The sequence below is a fragment of the Lynx rufus genome, unplaced genomic scaffold (genome assembly GCF_022079265.1).
Source record: "Lynx rufus isolate CCGP_SWC_20201006 ecotype Redwood Valley unplaced genomic scaffold, mLynRuf1.p SCAF_7, whole genome shotgun sequence".
Classification (NCBI taxonomy): Eukaryota; Metazoa; Chordata; class Mammalia; order Carnivora; family Felidae; genus Lynx; species Lynx rufus.
The window spans coordinates 18,769,999-18,792,900 of NW_025814889.1; the positions used below are offsets into that span (position 1 = coordinate 18,769,999).

The 22,902-nt window shown below is 39.9% G+C and overlaps 1 protein-coding gene and 1 pseudogene across 3 annotated transcripts in view; both read left to right on the forward strand.

The window, feature by feature from the left end:
- The window catches only part of PLXDC2 (plexin domain containing 2), a 455,666-nt gene that overhangs the window by 296,074 nt on the left and 136,690 nt on the right, over positions 1-22,902 (forward strand). The gene's annotated exons all lie outside the window — the stretch shown is intronic.
- LOC124502481 (phosphoglycerate kinase 1-like) lies at positions 5,627-7,034 on the forward strand (annotated as a pseudogene).

The following is a 22,902-nucleotide window of genomic DNA, read 5'->3' on the forward strand; positions in this document are numbered from 1 at the left end:
TTTCAAAAAACCAACTCTTGGTTTCGTTGATCTGCTCTACAGTTTTTTTAGATTCTATATTGTTTATTTCTGCTCTGATCTTTATTATTTCTCTTCTTCTGCTGGGTTTAGGCTGCCTTTGCTGTTCTGCTTCTATTTCCTTTAGGTGTGCTGTTAGATTTTGTATTTGGGATTTTTCTTGTTTCTTGAGATAGGCCTTGATTGCAATGTATTTTCCTCTCAGGACTGCCTTCGCTGCGTCCCAAAACGTTTGGATTGTTGTATTTTCATTTTCGTTTGTTTCCATATATTTTTTGATTTCTTCTCTAATTGCCTGGTTGACCCACTCATTCGTTAGTAGGGTGTTCTTTAACCTCCATGCTTTTGGAGGTTTTCCAGACTTTTTCCTGTGGTTGATTTCAAACTTCATAGCATTGTGGTCTGAAAGTATGCATGGTATAATTTCAATTCTTGTAAACTTATGAAGGGCTGTTTTGTGACCCAGTATATGATCTATCTTGGAGAATGTTCCATGTGCACTCGAGAAGAAAGTATATTCTGTTGCTTTGGGATGCAGAGTTCTAAATATATCTGTCAAGTCCATCTGATCCAGTGTCTCATTCAGGGCCCTTGTTTCTTTATTGACCGTGTGTCTAGATGATCTATCCATTTCTGTAAGTGGGGTGTTAAAGTCCCCAGCAATTACCACATTCTTATCAATAAGGTTGCTTCTGTTTATGAGTAATTGTTTTATATATTTGGGGGCTCCGGTATTCGGCGCATAGACATTTATAATTGTTAGCTCTTCCTGATGGATAGACCCTGTAACTATTATATAATGTCCTTCTTCATCTCTTGTTACAGCCTTTAATTTAAAGTCTAGTTTGTCTGATATAAGTATGGCTACTCCAGCTTTCTTCTGGCTTCCAGTAGCATGATAAATAGTTCTCCATCCCCTCACTCTGAATCTAAAGGTGTCCTCAGGTCTAAAATGAGTCTCTTGTAGACAGCAAATAGATGGGTCTTGTTTTTTTATCCATTCTGATACCCTATGTCTTTTGGTTGGCGCATTTAATCCATTTACATTCAGTGTTATTATAGAAAGATACGGGTTTAGAGTCATTGTGATGTCTGTATGTTTTATGCTTGTAGTGATGTCTCTGGTACTTTGTCTCACAGGGTCCCCCTTAGGATCTCTTGTAGGGCTGGTTTAGTGGTGACAAATTCCTTCAGTTTTTGTTTGTTTGGGAAGACCTTTATCTCTCCTTCTATTCTAAATGACAGACTTGCTGGATAAAGGATTCTCGGCTGCATATTTTTGCTGTCTAGCACCCTGAAAATCTCGTGCCAATTCTTTCTGGCCTGCCAAGTTTCAAAAGAGAGATCAGTCACGAGTCTTATAGGTCTCCCTTTATATGTGAGGGCACGTTTACCCCTTGCTGCTTTCAGAATTTTCTCTTTATCCTTGTATTTTGCCAGTTTCACTATGATATGTCGTGCAGAAGATCGATTCAAGTTCCGTCTGAAGGGAGTTCTCTGTGCCTCTTGGATTTCAATGCCTTTTTCGTTCCCCAGTTCAGGGAAGTTCTCAGCTATTATTTCTTCAAGTACCCCTTCAGCACCTTTCCCTCTCTCTTCCTCCTCTGGGATACCAATTATGCGTATATTATTTCTTTTTAGTGTATCACTTAGTTCTCTAATTTTCCCCTCATACTCCTGGATTTTTTTTATCTCTCTTTTTCTCAGCTTCCTCTTTTTCCATAACTTTATCTTCTAGTTCACCTATTCTCTCCTCTGCCTCTTCCATCCGAGCCGTGGTGGTTTGCATTTTGTTTTCCATTTCCTTTAAAGCGTTTTTCAGCTCCTCGTGACTGTTCCTTAGTCCCCTGATGTCTGTAGCAAGAGATTCTCTGCTGTCCTGTATGCTGTTTTCCAGCCCAGCGATTAATTTTATGACTATTATTCTAAATTCACTTTCTGTTATATTATTTAAATCCTTTTTGATCAGCTCATTAGCTGTTGTTATTTCCTGGAGATTCTTCTGAGGGGAATTCTTCCGCTTGGTCATTTTGGATAGTCCCTGGTGTGGTGAGGGCCTGCAGGGCACTTCCCCTGTGCTGTGGTGTATAACTGGAGTTGGTGGGCGGGGCCGCAGTCCGACCTGATGTCTGCCCCCAGCCCACCGCTGGGGCCACAGTCAGACTGGTGTGTGCCTTCTCTTCCCCTCTCCTAGGGGCGGGATTCACTGTGGGGTGGCGTGGCCCGTCTGGGCTACTTGCACACTGTCAGGCTTGTGATGCTGGGGATCTGGCGTATTAGCTGGGGTGGGAAGGCAAGGTGCACGGCGGCAGGGGGGGCAGGCTTAGCTCGCTTCTCCTTAGGTGATCCACTTCAGGAGGGGCCCTGTGGCAGCCGGAGGGAGTCAGATCGCTGCCGGAGGTTTGGCTCCGCAGAAGCACAGAGTTGGGTGTTCGCGCGGAACGAGCAATTTCCCTGGCCGGAGCCGGTTCCCTTTGGGATTTTGGCTGGGGAATGGGCGGGGGAGATGGCGCTGGCTAGCGCCTTTGTTCCCCGCCAAACTGAGCTCTGTCATCCGGGGGCTCCGCAGCTCACCCTCCCTTTGTCCTCCAGCCTTCCCGCTTTCCGAGCAGAGCTGTTAACTTATGACCTCCCAGACGCTAAGTCGCGCTTGCTGTCGGAACACAGTCCGTCAGGCCCCTCCGCTTTTGCAAGCCGGACTCGGGGGCTCTGCTTGGCCTGCGAGCCGCCCCTCTGCCCCGGCTCCCTCCCGCCAGTCCGTGGAGCGCGCACCGCCTCGCCGCCCTTCCTACCCTCTTCCGTGGGCCTCTCGTCTGCACTTGGGTCCGGTGACTCTGTTCTGCTAATCCTCTGGCGGTTTTCTGGGTTATTTAGGCAGGTGTAGGTGGAATCTAAGTGATCAGCAGGACGCGCGGTGAGCCCAGCGTCCTCCTACGCCGCCATCTTCCCAGAATCCCCCCCATATTTACTTCATTTTTAAAATTGGTTAGGAATGATTTAAACATTAGTGTTATTAGCTTAAAATAGACTATTAAAACTCTCAGACGTCTTATGATAGCCCCATGGTAAGCACAAAAATAAAACATATAGAAAATACACAACAAAAAAAGAGAAAGGAAAAAAAATATACCATTACAAAATCAATGAAATACAAAGCGGATAGCAAGACAAGAAAAGATGGACAAAAGAGCTACAGGATAGACTGAAAATAATTAACAAAATAGAAATACTAAGTCCTTCTCTATCAATAATTACTATAAATGTAAATGGATTAAACTCCCCAATCAGAATGCTTAGCGTGACTGAATGGATTTAAAAAATCCAGCTACCTGCTATCTACAAGAAACTCATTTTAGATTTAAGGATACACGTAAAGGGATGGAAAAATATATTCCATATAATTGGTAACCAAAAGAGAACAGGGACAGCTATATTTATATCAGACAAACTACACTATAAGTCAAAACTGTCACAAGACACAAAGGACATTATATCATGATAAAAGAGTCAACACAGTAGGAAGATATAACCAGTATTAAAAAAAAAATCTGCGCCTAACATCAGATAAAACAAACATTAACAAATTTAAGGAGAAATAGACAGCAGTTCAATAATAGTAGAGACTTTAATACTCCACATTCAATAATGGAAGTAGCATCCAGACAGAAAATCAATAAAGAAATAGTATACTTAAATAACACCGTACACCAAATGAACCTAACAGACATATACAGAATACCCTACCCAACAGCAGCAGAACACACAGTCTTCTTAAGAAAATTGTACATGGAACATTCTCCAGGATAGATCGTATATTGGGCCACAAAAGAAGTCTTAATGTATTTTAAAAGACTGAAATCATATTGAACATATTTTCCAACCACTGTAGGGTGAAACTAGAAATTAATAGTAAGAAGGAAAACTGGAAAATTCACCGATATGTGGACTTTAAAAAACACACTCTCAGACAACTAATGGGCCAAACAAAAAGATCAAAGGGAAATTGCACAATATCTTGAGGCAAATGAAAACAAAGACACAACATACCAAAACTATTGGATGTAGCAAAAGCAATAGTAAGAGGGAAGTTTATAATTCTAAGCACCTACATTAAAAAAGATCTCAAATAAACTAACTTTACATCTTAAGGGACTAGGAAAATCACAAGCTAAATTCAAAGTTATCAGAAGGAAGGTTATAATAAAGATTAGAGCAGAAATAAAATTGAGACCAGAGAAACAATAGAGATATCAACATAGCTAAGAAGTGATTTTTGAAAAAGAGTAGAAAAAATGACAAACTTTAGACTAACTAGAAAAAATAGAGAAATGATTCAAATAAATAAAATCAGAAATGAAGGAAATATTAAAATTGATGTCACAGAAATAAACAGGATCATAAGAAATTACTGTGAACAATTATATGCCAAGAAATTGGATAACATAGAAGAAATGGATAAATTCGTAGAAACATGAACCCTACCAAGGCTAAATCATGAAGGAATAGAAAATCTGAACATATCTATAATTAGTAAGAAAATTGAATCACTGGGGTGCCTGGGTGGCTCAATCGGTTAAGTGTCCAACTTCGGCTCAGGTCATGATCTCATGGTTCATGAGTTTGAGTCCCGTGTTGGGCTCTGTGCTGACAGCTCAGAGCCTGGAGCCTGCTTTGGGTTCTGTGTCTCCCTCTCTCTCTGTCCTTCCCCCACTCACACTGTCTCTCTCTGTCTCTCAAAAAATGAATAAATGTTTAAAACAATTAACAACCACAAAAAAAGAAAATTGATTCAGTAATCAAAAAAAAAAAAACTCACAGCACAGAAAAAGATCATATATCTTCATGGGTGAACGCTACTAAAGATTTTAGAATTAACACTAATCCTTCTCAATCTCTTCCAAAATATGGACAAAGGAGGGAATACTTCCAAACTTATTCTGTAAGTCCAGCATTACCATGATATCAAAGCCAAAACAAAGACATTACTAGAAAAGAAAAATACAGAAAATTATTCCTGATTAACACAATACTAGCCAACAAACACATGAAAAGAAGCATAAACCATTGCCAAATGGAGTTTATCCCTCAGATGGAAGGATGCTTCAGTATATGAAAATCAGTTAATGTGATTCACCACATTTCCTATCCAGGGCTGTTTGGCAAGAAAAAGTAATAAAAAGCATCCAAATGGGAAAGACAGAAATAAAATTATCTCTGTTTGCAGATGACATAATTTTATATGTTGAAAACCTTAAGGATCACACACACACACACACACACACACACACACAAGTGTTAGAATAAATGAATTGAATAAAGTTGCAGAATATAAAGTTGACATACACATATAAGTAAAGTTTCTAGACACTAATACCAAATTATCTGAAAAGATAACCAGAGGGAGGAAAACCTCTGCTATTTATATTTATATATTGTTATTATTATTATTATTTACATATATATTCATATTTATTTATTTATCTATGTATATTAGCATTGGAAAGAAAAAAATAAGTTTAACAATAAATTTAGCCGAAGAGGTGAAAGACTTGTATACTAAAATCTATAAAACACTGGTGAGAGAAACTGAAGAAGACACAAATAAATGGAAAGACACCATGTGTTCATGGATCGGAAGACTTCATGTTTTTTAAATGTCCATACTAGTGGCCCAGGACACTCTGCATTCCGCGTGTATCTCGAGGGCATGTCAGACACATTCTTCTCCACCCCTTAAGCTCTCTCAGCGTCATTGCCACTGTATTGCCAAGATGTTGCTTTCTACCAGGCTGACTCTGGACGAGCTGGATGTGAAGGGGAAGTAGATAGTCATGAGGGTGGACTTTAACGTCCCTATGAGGAACCAGATAAGAACTAACCAGCGAATCAAGGCTGCCATCCCAAGCATCCAATTCTGCTTGGACAATGGAGCTAAGTCAGTTGTTCTTATGAGCCATCTGGGCTGGCATGATGGTGTCCCCATGCCTGACAAGTACTCTTTGGAGCCAGACGTTACAGGACTCAGATCTCTGCTGGGCAAAGATGTTTTGTTCTTGAGGGACTATGCAGGCCCAGAAGTGGAGGAAGCTTGTGCTGACCCAGCTGCTGGGTCTGTCATCCTGCTGGAGAACCTCCACCTCCATGTGGAGAAAGAAGGGAAGGGAAAAGATGCTTCTGGGAATAAGGTTAAAGCTGAGCCAGCCAAAATAGAAGCCTTCAAAGCTTCACTTTCCAAACTAGGACGTCTATGTCAACGATGCTTTGGCACAACTCGCTGAGCCCACAGCAACATGGTGGGAGCAACATGCCACAGAAGGCCAGACATTTCTTGAGGAAGAAGGAGCTGAGCCACTTTGCAAGGCCTTGGAGAGCACAGACTGATCCTTCCTGGTCCTCCTGGGAAGAGCTAAAGTTGCAGACAGTATCCACATGATCAGCAATATACTGGACAAAGTCAATGAGATGATTATTGGTGGTGGAATGGCTTTTACTTTCCTTAAGGTGCTCAACAACATGGAGATTGGCACTTCTCTGTTGATGAAGAGGGAGGCAAGATCAGCAAAGTCCTCATCTCTAAAGCTGAGAAGAACAGTGTGAAAATCACCTTGCCTGTTGACTTCGTCACTGCTGAGAAGTTTGATGAGAATGCCAAGACTGGCCCAGCCACTGTAGCCTCTGGCACACCTACGGGTGGGATGGGCTTGGACCTTGGTCCTGAGAGGAGCAAGAAGTATGCTGAGGCAGTTGTTCAGGCCAAGCAGATTGTGTGGAGTGGACCTGTGGGCATATTTGAATGGGAAGCTTTTGGCCAAGGAACCAAAGCCTTCATAGATGAGGTGGTGAAAGCCACTTCCAGGAGATGCATCACCATCGTAGGAGGTGGAGACACTGCCCCTTACTGGGCCAAATGGAACACAGAGGATAAAGTCAGCCATGTGAGCACTGGGGGTGGTACCAGTTTAGAGCTCCTGGAAGGCAAAGTCCTTCCTGGGGTGGATGCTCTCAGAAGTGTTTAATACTTTCCTGCCTTTTGGTTCCTGTGCACAGCGCCTAAGTCAACACATCCCTTGTGTAGCACTTGCCACATCTCCACTTGGCATTGACTAAATCTTCCCTTGTGTCAAGATTCAGCTAGTAGCCAAGAGATGCAGTGCCAGGAGCCCTTAAGCAGTTGCACAGCATCTCAGCTCCTCTTTACTGCACCCTGGATTTGCCTACATCCTTCAAGATGCCATTTGAATTCCTTAGTAACTTATAATCACTTGGTGATTATGTATCCTAGAGGGCATATACTTCTATTTTGCCTTTTAGAAGAAACTGCGCTATGTTAGCTTCTCTTTTTGAAGTAGCTTATTCTGATTAACTTTGTCCTTGTTTTACTACTCATCATGGAAAAAAGATGAAATTTTAATTGTAGAGGGATAGGGAGACAACATTGGTGATCTGTTAAATAAATAATAAAAATATCCATTGAAAAATAAATAAAATAAAACGTCCATACAACTAAAGCAATCTACAAACTTAATGCCATCTCTACCAATGGTAGAGAAAAATGCCAATTGCATTTTTTTATGATTTTTTTTAATGTTTATTTATTTTTGAGAAAGAGACAGACAGACAGAGCATGAGTGAGGGAGGGGCAGAGAGAGAGGGAGACACAGAATCTGAAGCAGGATCCCGCCTCCGAGCTGTCAGCACAGAGCCCAACACAGGGCTCAAACTCACAGACCATGAGATCCTGACCTGAGCTGAAGTCAGTCACTTCACCAACTGAACCACCCAGTCGCCCCAGCCAATTGCATTTTTTACAGAAATAGAAAAAAATGTTAAAATTCATATGAAACTACAAAGGACTCTGAATAGTCAAACAATCTTGAGAAAGTAAAACAAAGATGACGGTATCACACTTCCTGGTTTCAAAACATAATACGGGGCACCTGGGTGGCTCAGTCAGCTAAGTGTCCAACTTTGGCTCAGGTCATAATCTCATGGTCTGTGAGTTCAAACCCCGTGTCGGGCTCTGTGCTGACAGCTCAGAGCCTGGAGCCTGCTTCGGATTCTGTGTCTCCCTCTCTCTCTGCCCTTCCCCTGCTCATGCTCTGTCTCTCTCTGTCTTAAAAATAAATACAAACATTTAAAAAAATTAAAAATATATATATTACAAAGTAATGGTACTCACATAAAGATAGACTGTAGCCAATGGAACAGAATAGAAAGCCAGAAATAAATGCACATATATACAGTCAATTGATGTTCAACAAGGGTACTGAGAATACACAATGAGGAAAGAATAGTCTTTTCAACAAGCAGCATTGGAAAAAGTGGATATCCACAAGCAAAAAAAATGAAATTGGACCTTTAGCTTACGCCATACACAAAAGTCAGGAGATCAAAGACTTTAACATAAGGTCTGAAACTGTAAAACTCCTAGAAGAAAACATAAGGGAAAAGCTTCATGACATTGGGCTTGATAATGATCTTGCAGATTTGACACCAAAAGCAAAGGCACAGAGCAAAATAAACAATTGGGACTACAGTTGACTCTGAACAACATGAGTTTGAACTTGAACTGTGTGGGGCCGTTTATACACAGATTCTTTACAGTATGGTACTGTAAATGTATTTATCTTATGATATTATTAACATTTTCTTTTCTCTGGCTAATTTTATTATAAGAATACAGTATATAATATATACATAACATACAAAATATGTATTAATTCTTTATGTTATTGGTAAGGCTTCTAGTCAACGGTTGCCTATTAGAAGTTAATCTCTTGGGGAGTCAAAATTTATACATGGATTCTCAACTGGACAGGGGTTAGGTGCCCCTCAACCCCCACACTGCTGTTCAAGGGTCAACTGCACATCAGACTAAAAAGCTTCTGTGCAGCAATTGAAACCACCAGTGATATGAAAAGACAACCTACAGAATGGGAGACAATATTTACAAGTTCTATACCTGATAAGGGGTTAATATCCAAAATATATAAGGAATTCCCACAACTCAGTAGCAGAGTAATAGCTCAATGTAAAATATGGGTGAAGGTCTTCATTGGCATTTCTTCAAAGAAGACATACAGATGGCCAACAGGTACACAAAAAGATGTTCAACAGCACTAATCATCGGAAAAGTACAAACCAAAACCATAAAGACATATCACCTCATACCTGTTAGGATGCCTACTATTAAAAAAAAAGATAACAAGTGTTGGAGAGAATGTAGTAAAATTGGAACCCTTGCATACTGTTGGTGAGAATGTGAAATGGACAGCTGCTATAGAAAACAGTATGGAGTTCCTCAAAAAATTAAAAATAGAAGTACCATATGATCCAACAATCTCACTTCTGAGTATCCAAAAGAAGTGAAATTAGAATCCCAAAGAGGCATTTGCATTCCCATGTTCATTGCAGAATTGTTCACAACAGCCAAGGTGTAGAAACAACTTAAATGTTCGTCAACAGATGAGCGGATAAAGAAAAATTGATCTACACATAGGATGGACTATTAGCCTACAAAAGGAAACCGTGCCATATGCAACAACATTGATGAACCTTGAGGACTTTATGCTAGGTCAAATAAGCTAGTCACAGAAGGACAAATATTGCACGATTCCTCCTATATTAGGTATCCAAAATAGTCAAACTCATGGAGGCAGGAAGTAGAATGGTGGTTGCCAGCAGCTAGATGAGGGGGTTAGAAGTGTCCACTGGTTAGAAAAGTTTCAGTTATGCGAGTTGAATAAGCTCTAGAGATCCACTGCACAATGTTACGCTTCTAGCTAACACTACTCATGTAGATCTCATGTTAGGCATTCTCACCACAATTTTTTTTAAAAACGGAATGAACAACCAACTGTCTTTGTAAATTTTCCGTGAGATCCCAGAGTGCCATCTCTCATAACAAAGTGAATTTTCCCAGGTGGCAAATAATCTGACAAGAATTTGATATCTAGAAAGTTCACAGATCCTAGCATGCACCTTTACATGTTTTCTAATTCTCTATCACAACCTTCTGATTATCACTAGAATTTTATTTGACAGTCTCCACTGAGTCTTTCAGTTACTGAACAATATGGAGGTAAGAACTTAAAAGGTTCACTTATGAAAATAAAGGAAGTTCAGATTCTGTTTTCACTACTCCCCTATGCTGACTTTGGATTTTGAATAGCTCCGCTGCTCATTGAATAGTCTCTATCACTCTTTTCCTGAAAAAGAAATCTTCCCCTGCATTTGACTCCATGTTTTTCTCTCCATTACCTCCCAATTCAGTGGGAGAATCTCCCATGGGGATCTTTAGTGACCTTTTCAGCTTTTTTGGCTCTCGTGTTTGGTCATCTGTATTAGGTTGGAAACCCTCAGAACAAGACTTCTGTCAGAGTGTAACATTTATATAGTTCTGTTTCATAGATTTTTAAGTATACAGATTTCATTGCCTTGTATTTATCTAACATTATGTCAATACTTATGCTGCCTTAGATTATTCCAAAGAGAGGTCTGCGTGGAAGTTGGAAAGAAAATCCTTAACATGGAATGTATTTGCTGTGTCTCTTTATATACCACTTGTGAAATACTAATGCCGCGGACAAATACATCGTCAGCAGGAAACTAATGCCTTTGTCGTATACACTGGCCTCTACTTAAGGTTTTCTTTAGACCTCAGAAGATGACAAGACAGCATGGAATAAGTGACCCTGGACGCGATTTTTCTAGTTCCCTGAAGAGTAGTTGATCTATGTGTGTCTGTGCATCCTCACCTTATCTGGGGCAGAGCTACAAATCCAGTTTCATGGTTAAATTAGCAGGTAATCCCTCCGTTTGCAAGCCTTGAAATGTTGTGTATCCTTCAGAGGAATCTGATTACGGCAGATCCCCAAGGTTCCCGCTTCGGTGCACAGGGGCTTAACTCAGAAACAACGGACTCAACAGGGGAATGAAGTCAGTGACGGGAAACAGCCATGTGATTCTTTTGTTGGGATGCTTCCCGCTGCACTTGAGCAACAGGAATGGGATTGGGTCGTTTGCACACTTGTATTCCAAAACTAGCTGTTAAGCCTGGATTTAGCTTTTCCTCTCCACCATTCCCCCCATCTTAGTAAATGGCACCATCACCTTTCATTTGACTCCCTCCTCAGCACTCTCCTCATGTATCCAAGGAAACATCTGCACAGTAACTGACTTCTGAAAAACCTTCAATGTATCTGCTTCTGGCCACCTCATTCCTAGTGGACGCCCATTTCATCTTTCCACAAATTATTGAAAGAGGCAGTGAACTCTCACCCTATTTTAAGTATGTCTTCTTTACTCCTTGTCTATACTCTGCCTGAATAAGCTTTACACTTTTTTTTAAATATTGCAGCTGTCCAAAAAAAAAAAAAAGATAATAATATAGAAAACTTTGTGTACCCAATAGCCAGTTTGAAGGTGGGGGGGGTGGGTATAAAACAGACACAATTGAATTTTACCTTTCTCCACGTGTTCCCCACTTTTCTTCCCTGGACATAAGCACTCTCCTGAATGTGGTGTTTATCAGAATCTTTCAGTAGAGTAAATCTTGTCACGTTAAGCCTCTGCTTCAGCCCTTCACTGTGCTTCCATTACTTTTAGTCCCCAAACCTATTCCGTGGCTGGCGTGGCCTCCCGTGGGCTGTTGCTGTCCCCCTGGCTGGCTGCCTCTCTCCAGCCTCCTCACACACCATCCTCTATGAGGTCGGGGGAGGCCCTCTCCCCGCTCTAGCTGCCTGGTGTAATCACTCAAACATACTCAGCGCTCCATAATTGCTAGCAAGTTGGATGAACACATGAGTGACCGCCAGACATGTGTTGAGATACAAATACGAAAAAGCTCTTGCCCCTGTCCTCCAGGGTTTGCAACAGATGATAAGACAGGGGAACAGACCAGGGGGTGGATGTGAAAATCAACAATTGTAAACCAGTGAGGTTGAGGCCTATAATAGAAGTTGGGATGCGCGCAGGGATGGAACACCAAAGGGCGTAATCAGATCTTCTGGGGTTGGAGAGGATAAAAGACAGCTTCTCACAAGAGGAGACGTTTAAACTGAAGCTTGAAAAATGAATAGAATTTTTCAGGGCACGGAAGGAGGAGAGCGTATTTCAGGCAGAGGACTGCAGCTTGTGAAAAGTGGGTACGACGCAGGGCACCCGCGGGGAGCTGGGAGTGGCTGAAGCATTGGGTCCGTGTGGAGAAGAGGAGGAGAACCGGGCAGCGGCCAGACCAGGGAGGGCTCTGTATACTGAGCTGTGGCATTGGGACCATTGTCATTGTTGAAACCCAGTTTATTACGTCTGCGGCAGATGCTCTGCCCGGCCAAGCTGAACAGCAGATACAAAGATGAGTAACTTGACCCACCTGTGCTTAAAAGCCTATCTAATAAGGAGACACAACAAATCCACAACGCAAACGGTTTTTGCCCCTCTTTTTCCTCCAGTAGAAGTGTCTCTGGAAGGGCTGTATTTAATGAAATTGGGATTTTTTTAAAAGACTTTTTTGGTAAAGTCATCGGACGGGAGCTGAATGGCCACACACCAGAGGGGCCAGTGTCACACTCCAATGCCTGCGACTCACTCTTGCAGTGTGACCGCGTTGTAGTAACTAGTCTTTAAAAACCTCCACAGTTGCAGAGCCTACAGAGGATGGTGACAGCCACCTGAGAGGCTGTGGTGACCCATGTTCGCATGATTTTAGACCCCACCTTTTGCAGGATGGCATGGGGTTGGTGGGGGGCCTGTGCTCACCTTCTACTTAAGGTCAGCCGTGAGGGGACACTCGTTCACATAGTTCAGCCCCTGTGGGTGGCAATAGGAGATAACCATTTCTTTAGCTTAAGAATGGTCATCTTTCTTAATAACGTGTAAATACTCCTGAGAGTGGATAACGTGGTAAAGATTATATCCCATTCTCACTGTAGCACATAATAACTCATCAGATTTCTCCTGAGTGAAGGCTTAAATATGAAGGAGAGAGCTAATTGCCAGTGTATAGCTACATCGGGTTTCTGACAGTGGCATTGTATGAAGAAGAAAATGTGGAAGCCTGAACGATGAATGCTCATAAATTTTGTATCTCCCCACGTCTCCTGTATCCCAAATTCGTGCAAAGGTTAAAATGTTCTTAATTTTTATTCTAAAAATCTTAGAGAGGCGTTCCATTAGCACTGGTGTCTGATCGAATACAGGCTTGCCTCGGCTTCATTGAGCTTTGGGCACACGAACGAGATGAGCTTTTATGGCCGGTTATGTCATTGAGGCCAAACGCTACCTGCGCCCCCTTCGCTGCTCCATTCACACACTGAACAGGAACTTCAAATGAATGTCCAGGGAAAGAATTCCTCCCAGCACGGTGGACCTTTTGATTCTGTGCCTTAGCACATATAAACTGAAATAAAAAAATATTTTATCCCTTCAGTTCTAATTAGTCTGAAGCAGTTACACAAAAGTGCACTCGAGATACACGCTCTCGCTGCTCCAACACAAAGACAAAAATATGAGAAAACCAGGTTATCAATTACAGTAGAGCTTCCATGCTTTCCCACAGTGTCCTTTGAGGAGTGCCTCTTTTTAACTTAGTATATGATAGTTTTGCCCCCCGAGCCTTTTTGTCAGATATAAATATGGTGTTGGGGGGAGCATATCTAAGCATCTCTTTTATTTTCCCTGGGAGGCAATAAAATGTTGTACCTGCACTTGGAAGGTCGTTTTTCACTGGTCATACCAGTTAACCTAAGGGTGGGTTTGCATGATTCCTTCCCTTTCTGGGGTTGTCCCGGGACTGTGGTTCTATTTCCTGTCCTTTGTTTGCCATTTCTACCTCTTCCCAGTGCATGTTGTTCTGGTCGAAGGCACTGTATTGAGAAGTTAAATGAGGCTCTTTTGTGAATATCATTTCCTACTGCTTTACTTTGGTTGTATAATCAGATGTTAAGGTTTAGTTGAAGTGAACGTGTTGAGAAAGAAATGGAAAAAAATGGCATCTCTAAATGAGATATCAAGAGAAGTGAGGTGTTCCAGGTATCTACAGGTTGATGGCTTGCGAGAAGTTTATCTATCTGTCTCTAAGGTGGAGAGAATTCTTTAGAAATAAGAAGAAAAAGAAAGGAAAAATAACCAGAATTGTGATTTCATCTAAATGTTTTACAAAATATTTTTTCAGGCTTGTAAAATATCTTTGTGATAGTTGTTTTAGTTAGATCCTGAATTATATTTCTTTCATGTTCTATAGATTTCCACTTACCATTTAGATATCTATTTTCAATAAGCCTAATTGTTTTCTGCATTAAACCAATATACAAAATGTAGCTAGTAAAAAAGAAATAAAAGGTATAATGATTAGAAGGAAAAAATATTCTCATTATTTTCTAATGAAGTGATCATCAATAAATTAAAGCCCCCCAAAATGTACAGATTATTAGAATTAGTTCTGGAGCTGAGTAAGATTTCTGAATCTAAAATCAATATACAAAGGCAGTTTTCTGAATGCCACCACAAACTGTTAGAAAATATGATTGAAACTAAAGTTTTCAATAATAATAATATCTTCAAAAAAGACTAATAAGTAAATTGGAATAAATCTAAAAATGATGTACAAGACATTTTTGAGAAAATTAATTAAAAACAGCTTAAGATATCTAGAATGCTAAATAAATCTATATACTATGTTTATGGGTTGGAAGACCCAAAATCAAAAGGAGTAAATTCCTGCTAAACTTACTTAAAATTTCAGTGCAATTTCAGTCACAATCCAACACAGTTATTTTATGTGTGTGTGTGTGTGTGTGTGTGTATCTTGATAAACTAATTCAGAAGTATGACAGAGTGAAAGACTAAGAATAGTCACACATTCTTTTGTTTTTTAATGTTTATTTTTGAGAAAGAGAGAGACAGAGCCCAAGTAGAGGAGGCGCAGAGAGAGAAGAGACACAGAATCCAAAGACACAGAATCCGAAGCAGCCTCAAGTTGGGCTCTGTGCTGGGCACGGAACCTGCTTAGGATTCTCTTTCTCCCTCTCCCACTACCCCTCTCCTTCTTCCTCTCTCTCTCTCTCTCAAAAAAAAATAAATAATTTTTTTAAAGTAAAAAGTGTAAAAACATAAAGGAAGGAAATGATAAATTAAAAAATGTATGAAAGTGGTTAGCAATAAATTTTAAAAGTCATATTTATGTTTTATTCTATATCTTTTAGGCTGGATGGTAGATAAACTGATACATGGGTGTTTATTACTTATTCATATATGCATAAGCATATATTCTCTGCATATGTTATGAATTTTATCATTTAACATTTATTTTTAAAGCCATTAATATACATAGTCATATATATATATGTGTATATATATATAAATATATATATATATATACATACATACATACACATATATATATATATAAAAGCAAGTAGCAATTAGTCAAATGCCACAAAATATCCATATATGAATGTGTATGAATGTTTGAATATGTACTCAGGAATTTTTAAATCTAAATATCGCTTGCAAAGACTCAAGGTCAAGGAAAATGCTTTTTTAGTATTTGGTCAAATTTTTTTTCAAATAGGATTATAGGAAGTAGAATGTCCTACATTTGAATTAGGATCTAATTTGTGAGATAAATGGTGGTACTAACCACATCCTACTCTTTTCGGCCTCAGGGACCATATAACGAATGCAACCATATAACGAATTCTGTAAGGTAGCCGTGCTGGAAGAATAGATATTCTTTTTTTATGTTTTTATTTTATATTGGAGAGAGAGATAGAGAGAGAAAGGGAGAGAGACAGAGCACGAGCAGGGGTGGGGCAAAGAGACAGAGACAGAGTCTGAAGCAGGCTCCAGACTCCCTCTGAGCTTTCAGCACAGAGCCCTACGAAGGGCTTGAACTCGCGAGCAGTGAGATCATGACCTGAGCCAAAGTCGGCCACTCAACTGACTGAGCCACCCAGGTGCCCCTGGAAGAATATATATTCTAACAAACTCTTCCCTGAGTCAACACTAGGAGGAGATGACTGAATAAACTTATTTGTTTGTTTGTTTGTTTGTTTATTCATTTGGTGTGAAGGTAAGAGTTGTGAAAGAAATGTAAGGCATGGATGGTAGAAAGTCTTAGGGCTGCTTTCAATCTCTCAGTGCTCTCAGTGACTACAGTCTTTCCTAAATTGGAGCTGATAAATTTCATAGAAGAATACAACCTATTTTTGAAAATAAATGCCTCTTTGAAAAGCTCAATCTAGGTGGTATTAGCCAAGATATTGATGGGTTGGGTGCATCTGGGTCAGATAAACGAGTAAAAATATGTCTAAAATGCTTTCAGAGGAAGCAAACGAACTGGATTGTTAACTGGGAGTAAGGATTTTATGATGCTTCAGATTTAAGATATTCAATATGCATTTTGTATTGATTTACAAATCCATATACTCTAAGATTTGCTCTTCCTCAAAAGAGAGTAATATAAGAATAACCCAAGGATACAAAAACTCCACTGCTCTACAACATGAGTTTCATTTTTCTAATTCAGACAATACTTGCTTGTTTTCCTTAACCATGTTGAAAGCCACTTCTTATCAATATTTCACATGAGTTCTTAGCAACCAAGAAGTAAAATGCTTAACTGTAGTGATGAGTTCCACTTAGTTCTCATTAACATTATATGTATAACATAATGTGAATATGTTAACATATTATTAACATAATATGAATATATACCATAATTAAATATAAGAAAATATAATATATAATTATAAAATATATAAAAAGTAAATATATAACATGTTTGTGTATGTGTGTATTTGTATATGTGTCTATACACACACCATACACACGCCTGTATACATTATAAACAAAGCCAAATACATATTTTCCTTTCTTTCCTCAAATACACTGAGTTTTTCTTTTGGCATCTAATGTTTTGAGTGTTCAAATTGTAGGGCATATTGAAACTACCAAGTGCAAATTGTCATATGAATGTACAATTGGGTCAGTGCTCTTTTATTAACAAGCTGTTTTGTCCCTCTCACTGATAATTCATCTTCTCAAGGGACAAGACTACTAAAACTTCAGAGAAAATGTAGTTGTGGTCACAATTCTGTGACTGTGAAAGGGCTCATGTCTCAAGGAGGTCGGAAGTATCACAGTTGGAATCTGACCATAGGGCTGCAGAGATCAAGAGCAGACAAGGAGAGGAATCAGTGTAGCTGCAGAGCGAGTCTCCCCAGAACCCTGACTGTAAAAGGATGTCACAGGGCAATACAGATGTTCCAAATGTATGTTGAATGGTAGGACTGCAGCTACTTTTCTGTAGCATTTCTTCCTGACCAATGCACACAGCAGTGCTGTTTAGAAGGGGTTAATTTTAACCTAATTTTACAGAGGAAATTGCAACTCAATGAGCGTGAAGACAGGAGGTCATACCTCTTGTACAAGATGAATTCAAACCTAGGCCTGTGCAGTCCACTTGAACTCCTCATGGTGAGAAATGCACACACACACACACACACACACACACTCACACACACATTGCGTGTGTATTATATATGCATATATATATGTATATACATATGTATATACACACACAAACATATGCACACATATACACCCAAACTATTTACATACTGTCTATCTAAACATTGCATATATGACACTATATATATGACATGATCTAGAAGTTAAATGCTAAGGCATTAAAACCAAGACCATCTGAGGCAACAACTGGGATACTTTACTTACACTAGAAAAAAAGGAAAGAGCAAACCCTTGATTTGGAACTAGTTGTGCATGGCAGATGGCGGTTTTTGAGAAAGCAAAGCTTTTCTACTCCCTTTTATAGCTTCTATCTGGTCTAGATGAACGGTATTTCTCTTGCACTAAAAAAGGGAAGGACAATGAAAACATGGTCAGTACATTCAAGACCTTTCATGACCCGACTTGGAAGGATTGTGGTAAAACTTAGGGATGAAATCTCTGTATCTCCTATGAATGTCTAAACAATGAAGGGAAACAAAATCATTTGGGGAAGAATGGATGTGGGAAAGCATAGCTATAACTTCAAAAATGTGGACTAAAATTTGTTTTGTAAACTATAGGCTTGGGGCGCCTGGGTGGCGCAGTCGGTTAAGCGTCCGACTTCAGCCAGGTCACGATCTTGCGGTCCGTGAGTTCGAGCCCCGCGTCAGGCTCTGGGCTGATGGCTCGGAGCCTGGAGCCTGTTTCCGATTCTGTGTCTCCCTCTCTCTCTGCCCCTCCCCCGTTCATGCTCTGTCTCTCTCTGTCCCAAAAATAAATAAAAACGTTGAAAAAAAAAATTAAAAAAAAAAAACAAAAAACTATAGGCTTGCATGGACCACTATTCAGGGCAAGAATTCAAAGGAGTTATTCTCCTGCTACCTAATATTTTCACTTCAAATTTACCTGATTTTGAAAGTAAGATATGCAGTACTACAGATTATTCAATAAATACAAGAAGGTCTGATGAGACAGGAAAAAAGTTCCCTATCTGAATATGGCCTCCCTTTACATTTGGCCATCTTGCTTCCAGGGCTCTTTCTGGTCATTTAAAAAATGGATGTTAAGTCCTTTGAAAAGGATGGGATAGTTTTTATTGTTCTTCAGGGTAAGGGGGAACCCTGGGGATAAAGTAAAAGCCACGGCAGGTCATGTGCTCCCCTCTCTAGAGCAAGACAGAGCCTGGATGGAAGGCCAGCTGGTAACTTTGAGCTGTCCTAGGTGGTTTCCCAAAGGGGTTACTTAGTCCCAATAAATGTGCAGAAATTCTAGGGTCAACTGATATTCACAGGTCAAGAAGCCAAGTAGTTGTTTTCTAGAAAGACTACCCACAGGGAGCAGGGTCCAAGAGATTAGGTGGGAATCAAGATAGAGGCTTTGCAAACATAGAGCAGCATAACCAACCCCAAATTAAACAGACCTCAGGTACTGGCGTCTAACTCCCAGCTAAAACTCTGCTACATGTGAGTCCAGCATTTGACGCAGGATCTCTGGATCCCCAGTCGGGGTAGGGGCAGGGGGAGGCATAAATAATTCAATGCAACCCTCCCATTCCTCCCCATGAAGGAATAAGACTTTTGAAATGTTACCTGGATCAATCTGAATAGAGGAGACGAACTTGTTTCTGAAGCAAACGAGCAATCAATGCTTCCATGAGAAGCCATGCACCACACAACTCCAGGGGGGTGCCATTCATTATCTGCAGTGTGAATGGACCCATCTCTGCAAATCCTACATCATGAGAAACATTTGGAGCAGAAGGAAGAAGGGTGCTGTTGACAGGGGCCACTGGCAATTAACATGAGTTAAGAATAAGTCACATGAGGGGCGCCTGGGTGGCGCAGTCGGTTAAGCGTCCGACTTCAGCCAGGTCATGATCTCACGGTCCGTGAGTTCGAGCCCCGCGTCAGGCTCTGGGCTGATGGCTCGGAGCCTGGAGCCTGTTTCCGATTCTGTGTCTTCCTCTCTCTCTGCCCCTCCCCCGTTCATGCACTGTCTCTCTCTGTCCCAAAAATAAATAAACGTTGAAAAAAAAAAAAAAAAGAATAAGTCACATGGATTTATTTGAGAAACAAGATGGAGAAGGCAAGAACTACAGGCTACAATTTTGTCACCGGTTCAAAATGAAAATGAAAGAGTTACAGACTGCTGTCTTTCTTTCTCTCCACATCTACACAATTCTGGCTCCTGCTCTTTCCTTCTAGAGTTGGAGAGAAGCACTTTATGTAGTTAACATACATTTTTATATCGGTAATTTCATGAACGTAATTCGTAGCCAATAACCAAGTTGTCACTTGTTGCCTTTTTTCCCCCAAGGAATGGCTTTGCTATGATTTGTAATCCCCCATGGTGCCTCGGGCCAGTGGAATAAAGGAGTCTCGGGGATGTGATATATTTTAACATATATATTTTTTATTTATAGAAAATGCACTTGATATATTTTACCTTAACAGCTGGTTGGAAGTGTAAAGGGAAAATATTTGGTGAGTGACAATATTGTAGGTTTCTTCCAAAGAGCCACTAGTTGGCAAGCTCACATGAAACTCAGAAATATTTTTTTTTCTTTTTCTTTTTGCTTAAACATCTAGGTTGCATGTACAAACCAGTATCCTCACAGTGAACTGTGAGGTCTACTCGCAACAATTTTGTCCAGAGGAAGCCCGTTACATGAAACCTATCATTGTACGGTTGCAGCTGGCAGACAGTTCCATTACCAGATAACTTACCACAACTTAATTTTCGAATTAGCAGTTGCTGCCTCATATGGTTTTGTTTAAAAGACTGACTTAACTACAAACAAGTATTTGTCTGAAAGGGGTGTAGTTTACAGCATAGTGAGAATGCATTGTGATTCATCAAATGGCATTTTTGAACAATGTACGTTGAATTATGCCCAGACTTCACTTGTTCCCTTCAAGCAAGCTTGTCAATGACAAATATCGAGTGACTGACAGAACAATTAACCACAAACACTACCCAGTGAAATAACTCAGGCTTTCGTGAATAGAAAGGGACCAGATCACATGTAAAGCTAGTGAGGAGTCCTAATGGGGAATCTGTTCTCTAAATCCTCATGGAACAAAGACCATGAATTTCGGATCTCTTTGATTAGCGTGTAGACAAGTTCGTACATCATAAAGGCAATAGTGCCTTTGTACTCTAAAGGCAGCATTTAACTATCAGTGCTCAATGCCCTACAGGCACACACATTAGCTCCAACCTTTCCTCTGGGGTCAAAAATACCAACTGAAAGATGATGAAATAAAATACTTTATGTAGACCTTTACACATTAAAGTTTCATAGAATGTTTCACATAGCCTTTATTACTATGACACTTCCAATTAAATGAAATAACCGTTTGCAACCAATAAGATGTTAAGGTTTTTACAAGGTGCTTACTCCATCAGAATGTAAGACAAGATATCTCGAATGTAGAACTTTGGACATTCAGGCTTTTAATTATCTGTTGCCCTGTAGTTAGAGTCCACAGTATACCTTGACCCAAACTAGAAGAGTGAAGAGAAACATATATCATACCATTTGGGTCTGAAGCACAATTTTGAAATCATATAAATATCCCAGTGTAAGTCCAATCAACTAGTATATATTAGACACAAAAGACTTCAAGAGGTAAAAATTAGAAAGAATTTAATGGATTGCTTGTTGTCTGCACATTTTTATTTTAAACACTGACTGTAAGTGTTTTTTACACATCAACTCATTCAACCACAACAGCCCAATGATTACTTCCCCGTTTAACAGATTAGCAAACTGAGCCACTAAGATGTCAAGTAACAGTCACACCACTAGGATGTAATTTGCTTGTACCATTAAGTAAATTCTGGAATCATATCATCCACCTACCGACTTAAGGCTCATTTGGTGGATTGCAATAGAGGAATCCAATGTAAATCTATCCATAAAATTTGTCAATTAAAAGAACAGAGGCTGAAACGGATCCGAGGTGACTACAACTGTGCTCCAAAGTATAGGTGTTAGAATTTTCACCAAGAAAACACGTTTCTCCCTCAAACTCCTTTTAAATAAGAAGCATGTAGTGATCTAAGGAGATATTTTATGATTAGCCCTTCATGTGGCTACCAACTGTCTTGAAAAAAATAACACAAATATTTTGCTTAAACTACTCCATAATGTAAACAACCAGAAAAAAGGAAATACAGTAAAACCTTGGTTTGGGAGCATAATTCATTCCAGAAACGTGCTGGTCATCCCACGCACTTGGTATATCAAAGCGAATTTCCCTATAAGAAATAATGGAAACTCAGGTGATTTGTTCCACAACCCAAAAATATTCATAAAAAAATTATTACAATACTGTAATAAATACAAAATAATAAATAAAATACAAAATATAAAGAAAAATAAGCAAATTGACCTGCACTTAAAACCTTAATGGCTTGTGTGAGGGACACAAGAGAGAAGACAGTCATTATAGAGGATGACTTCCACTATCGCTCATGGAATCACTGCTATCTATTGGCTCAATGGAATCTTTTTCTTCATGGGGGCCATTGTATATGCTCGCATGGATGTTGACTACAGTACAGTATTAATAAACTTGTCATATACTATATTTAATGTAACGGGAAATAAGGCAGCAGAGGAAAGGGTCTAAATCTGCAGGCAGCCTGACCTAGAATGAAGCAGAGCATTCCTAAGCTTCCTCTTTTATGAAAAGCAAAGGACTGTCCATAGGAGCTTTGAAGTGACAAAAAAAAAAAACACACAAGTGCCAGTTTTGGATACCTTCCAACGTTCTGAAAAATCACTGATTTCTACCAGACACCGAGACCTGAGACTGAGCATCAGAGCATGGGGGATGATCACCCACAATCCTGCAGAGAGAGAGAGAGAGAGAAAGAGAGAGAGAGAGAGAGAGAGAGAGAGAGAAGAGCCATTAGCTCAGTTGTGATCATTTGGCATCACGTTTGTGACGTTTGGCATCATGTACCTCGTATTGCAAGACATCACTCGTTTATCAAGTTACAATTTATTAGAAATGTTTGTTTGTCTTGTGGAACACTCACAGAACAGGTTACTTACAATCCAAGGTTTTACTGTATATATTTTCTCTACAATAGAGCATGCCTCAAAAAGCTAAAGAAAAGAGGTAAATGTTTAAATGGGATGTTGGCAGCTCTAAGTGCCTTTGAAGCTTTGGAGAAGTTTTCTTCCATGAAAGCACTCTCTAATTTGCATAACTGGTTCTCATTCAACACCTAATCAGATTTCCCTACTATCAGTAGGCCTGTAAGGTTTTTCCCTCCCTCAGGTACTAGCCACTGCTGAAAGGACATTTTCAAAATTTAGAAATGTATTGAAAAGTCAGTAGAACCCATCACTACAGTTAACCA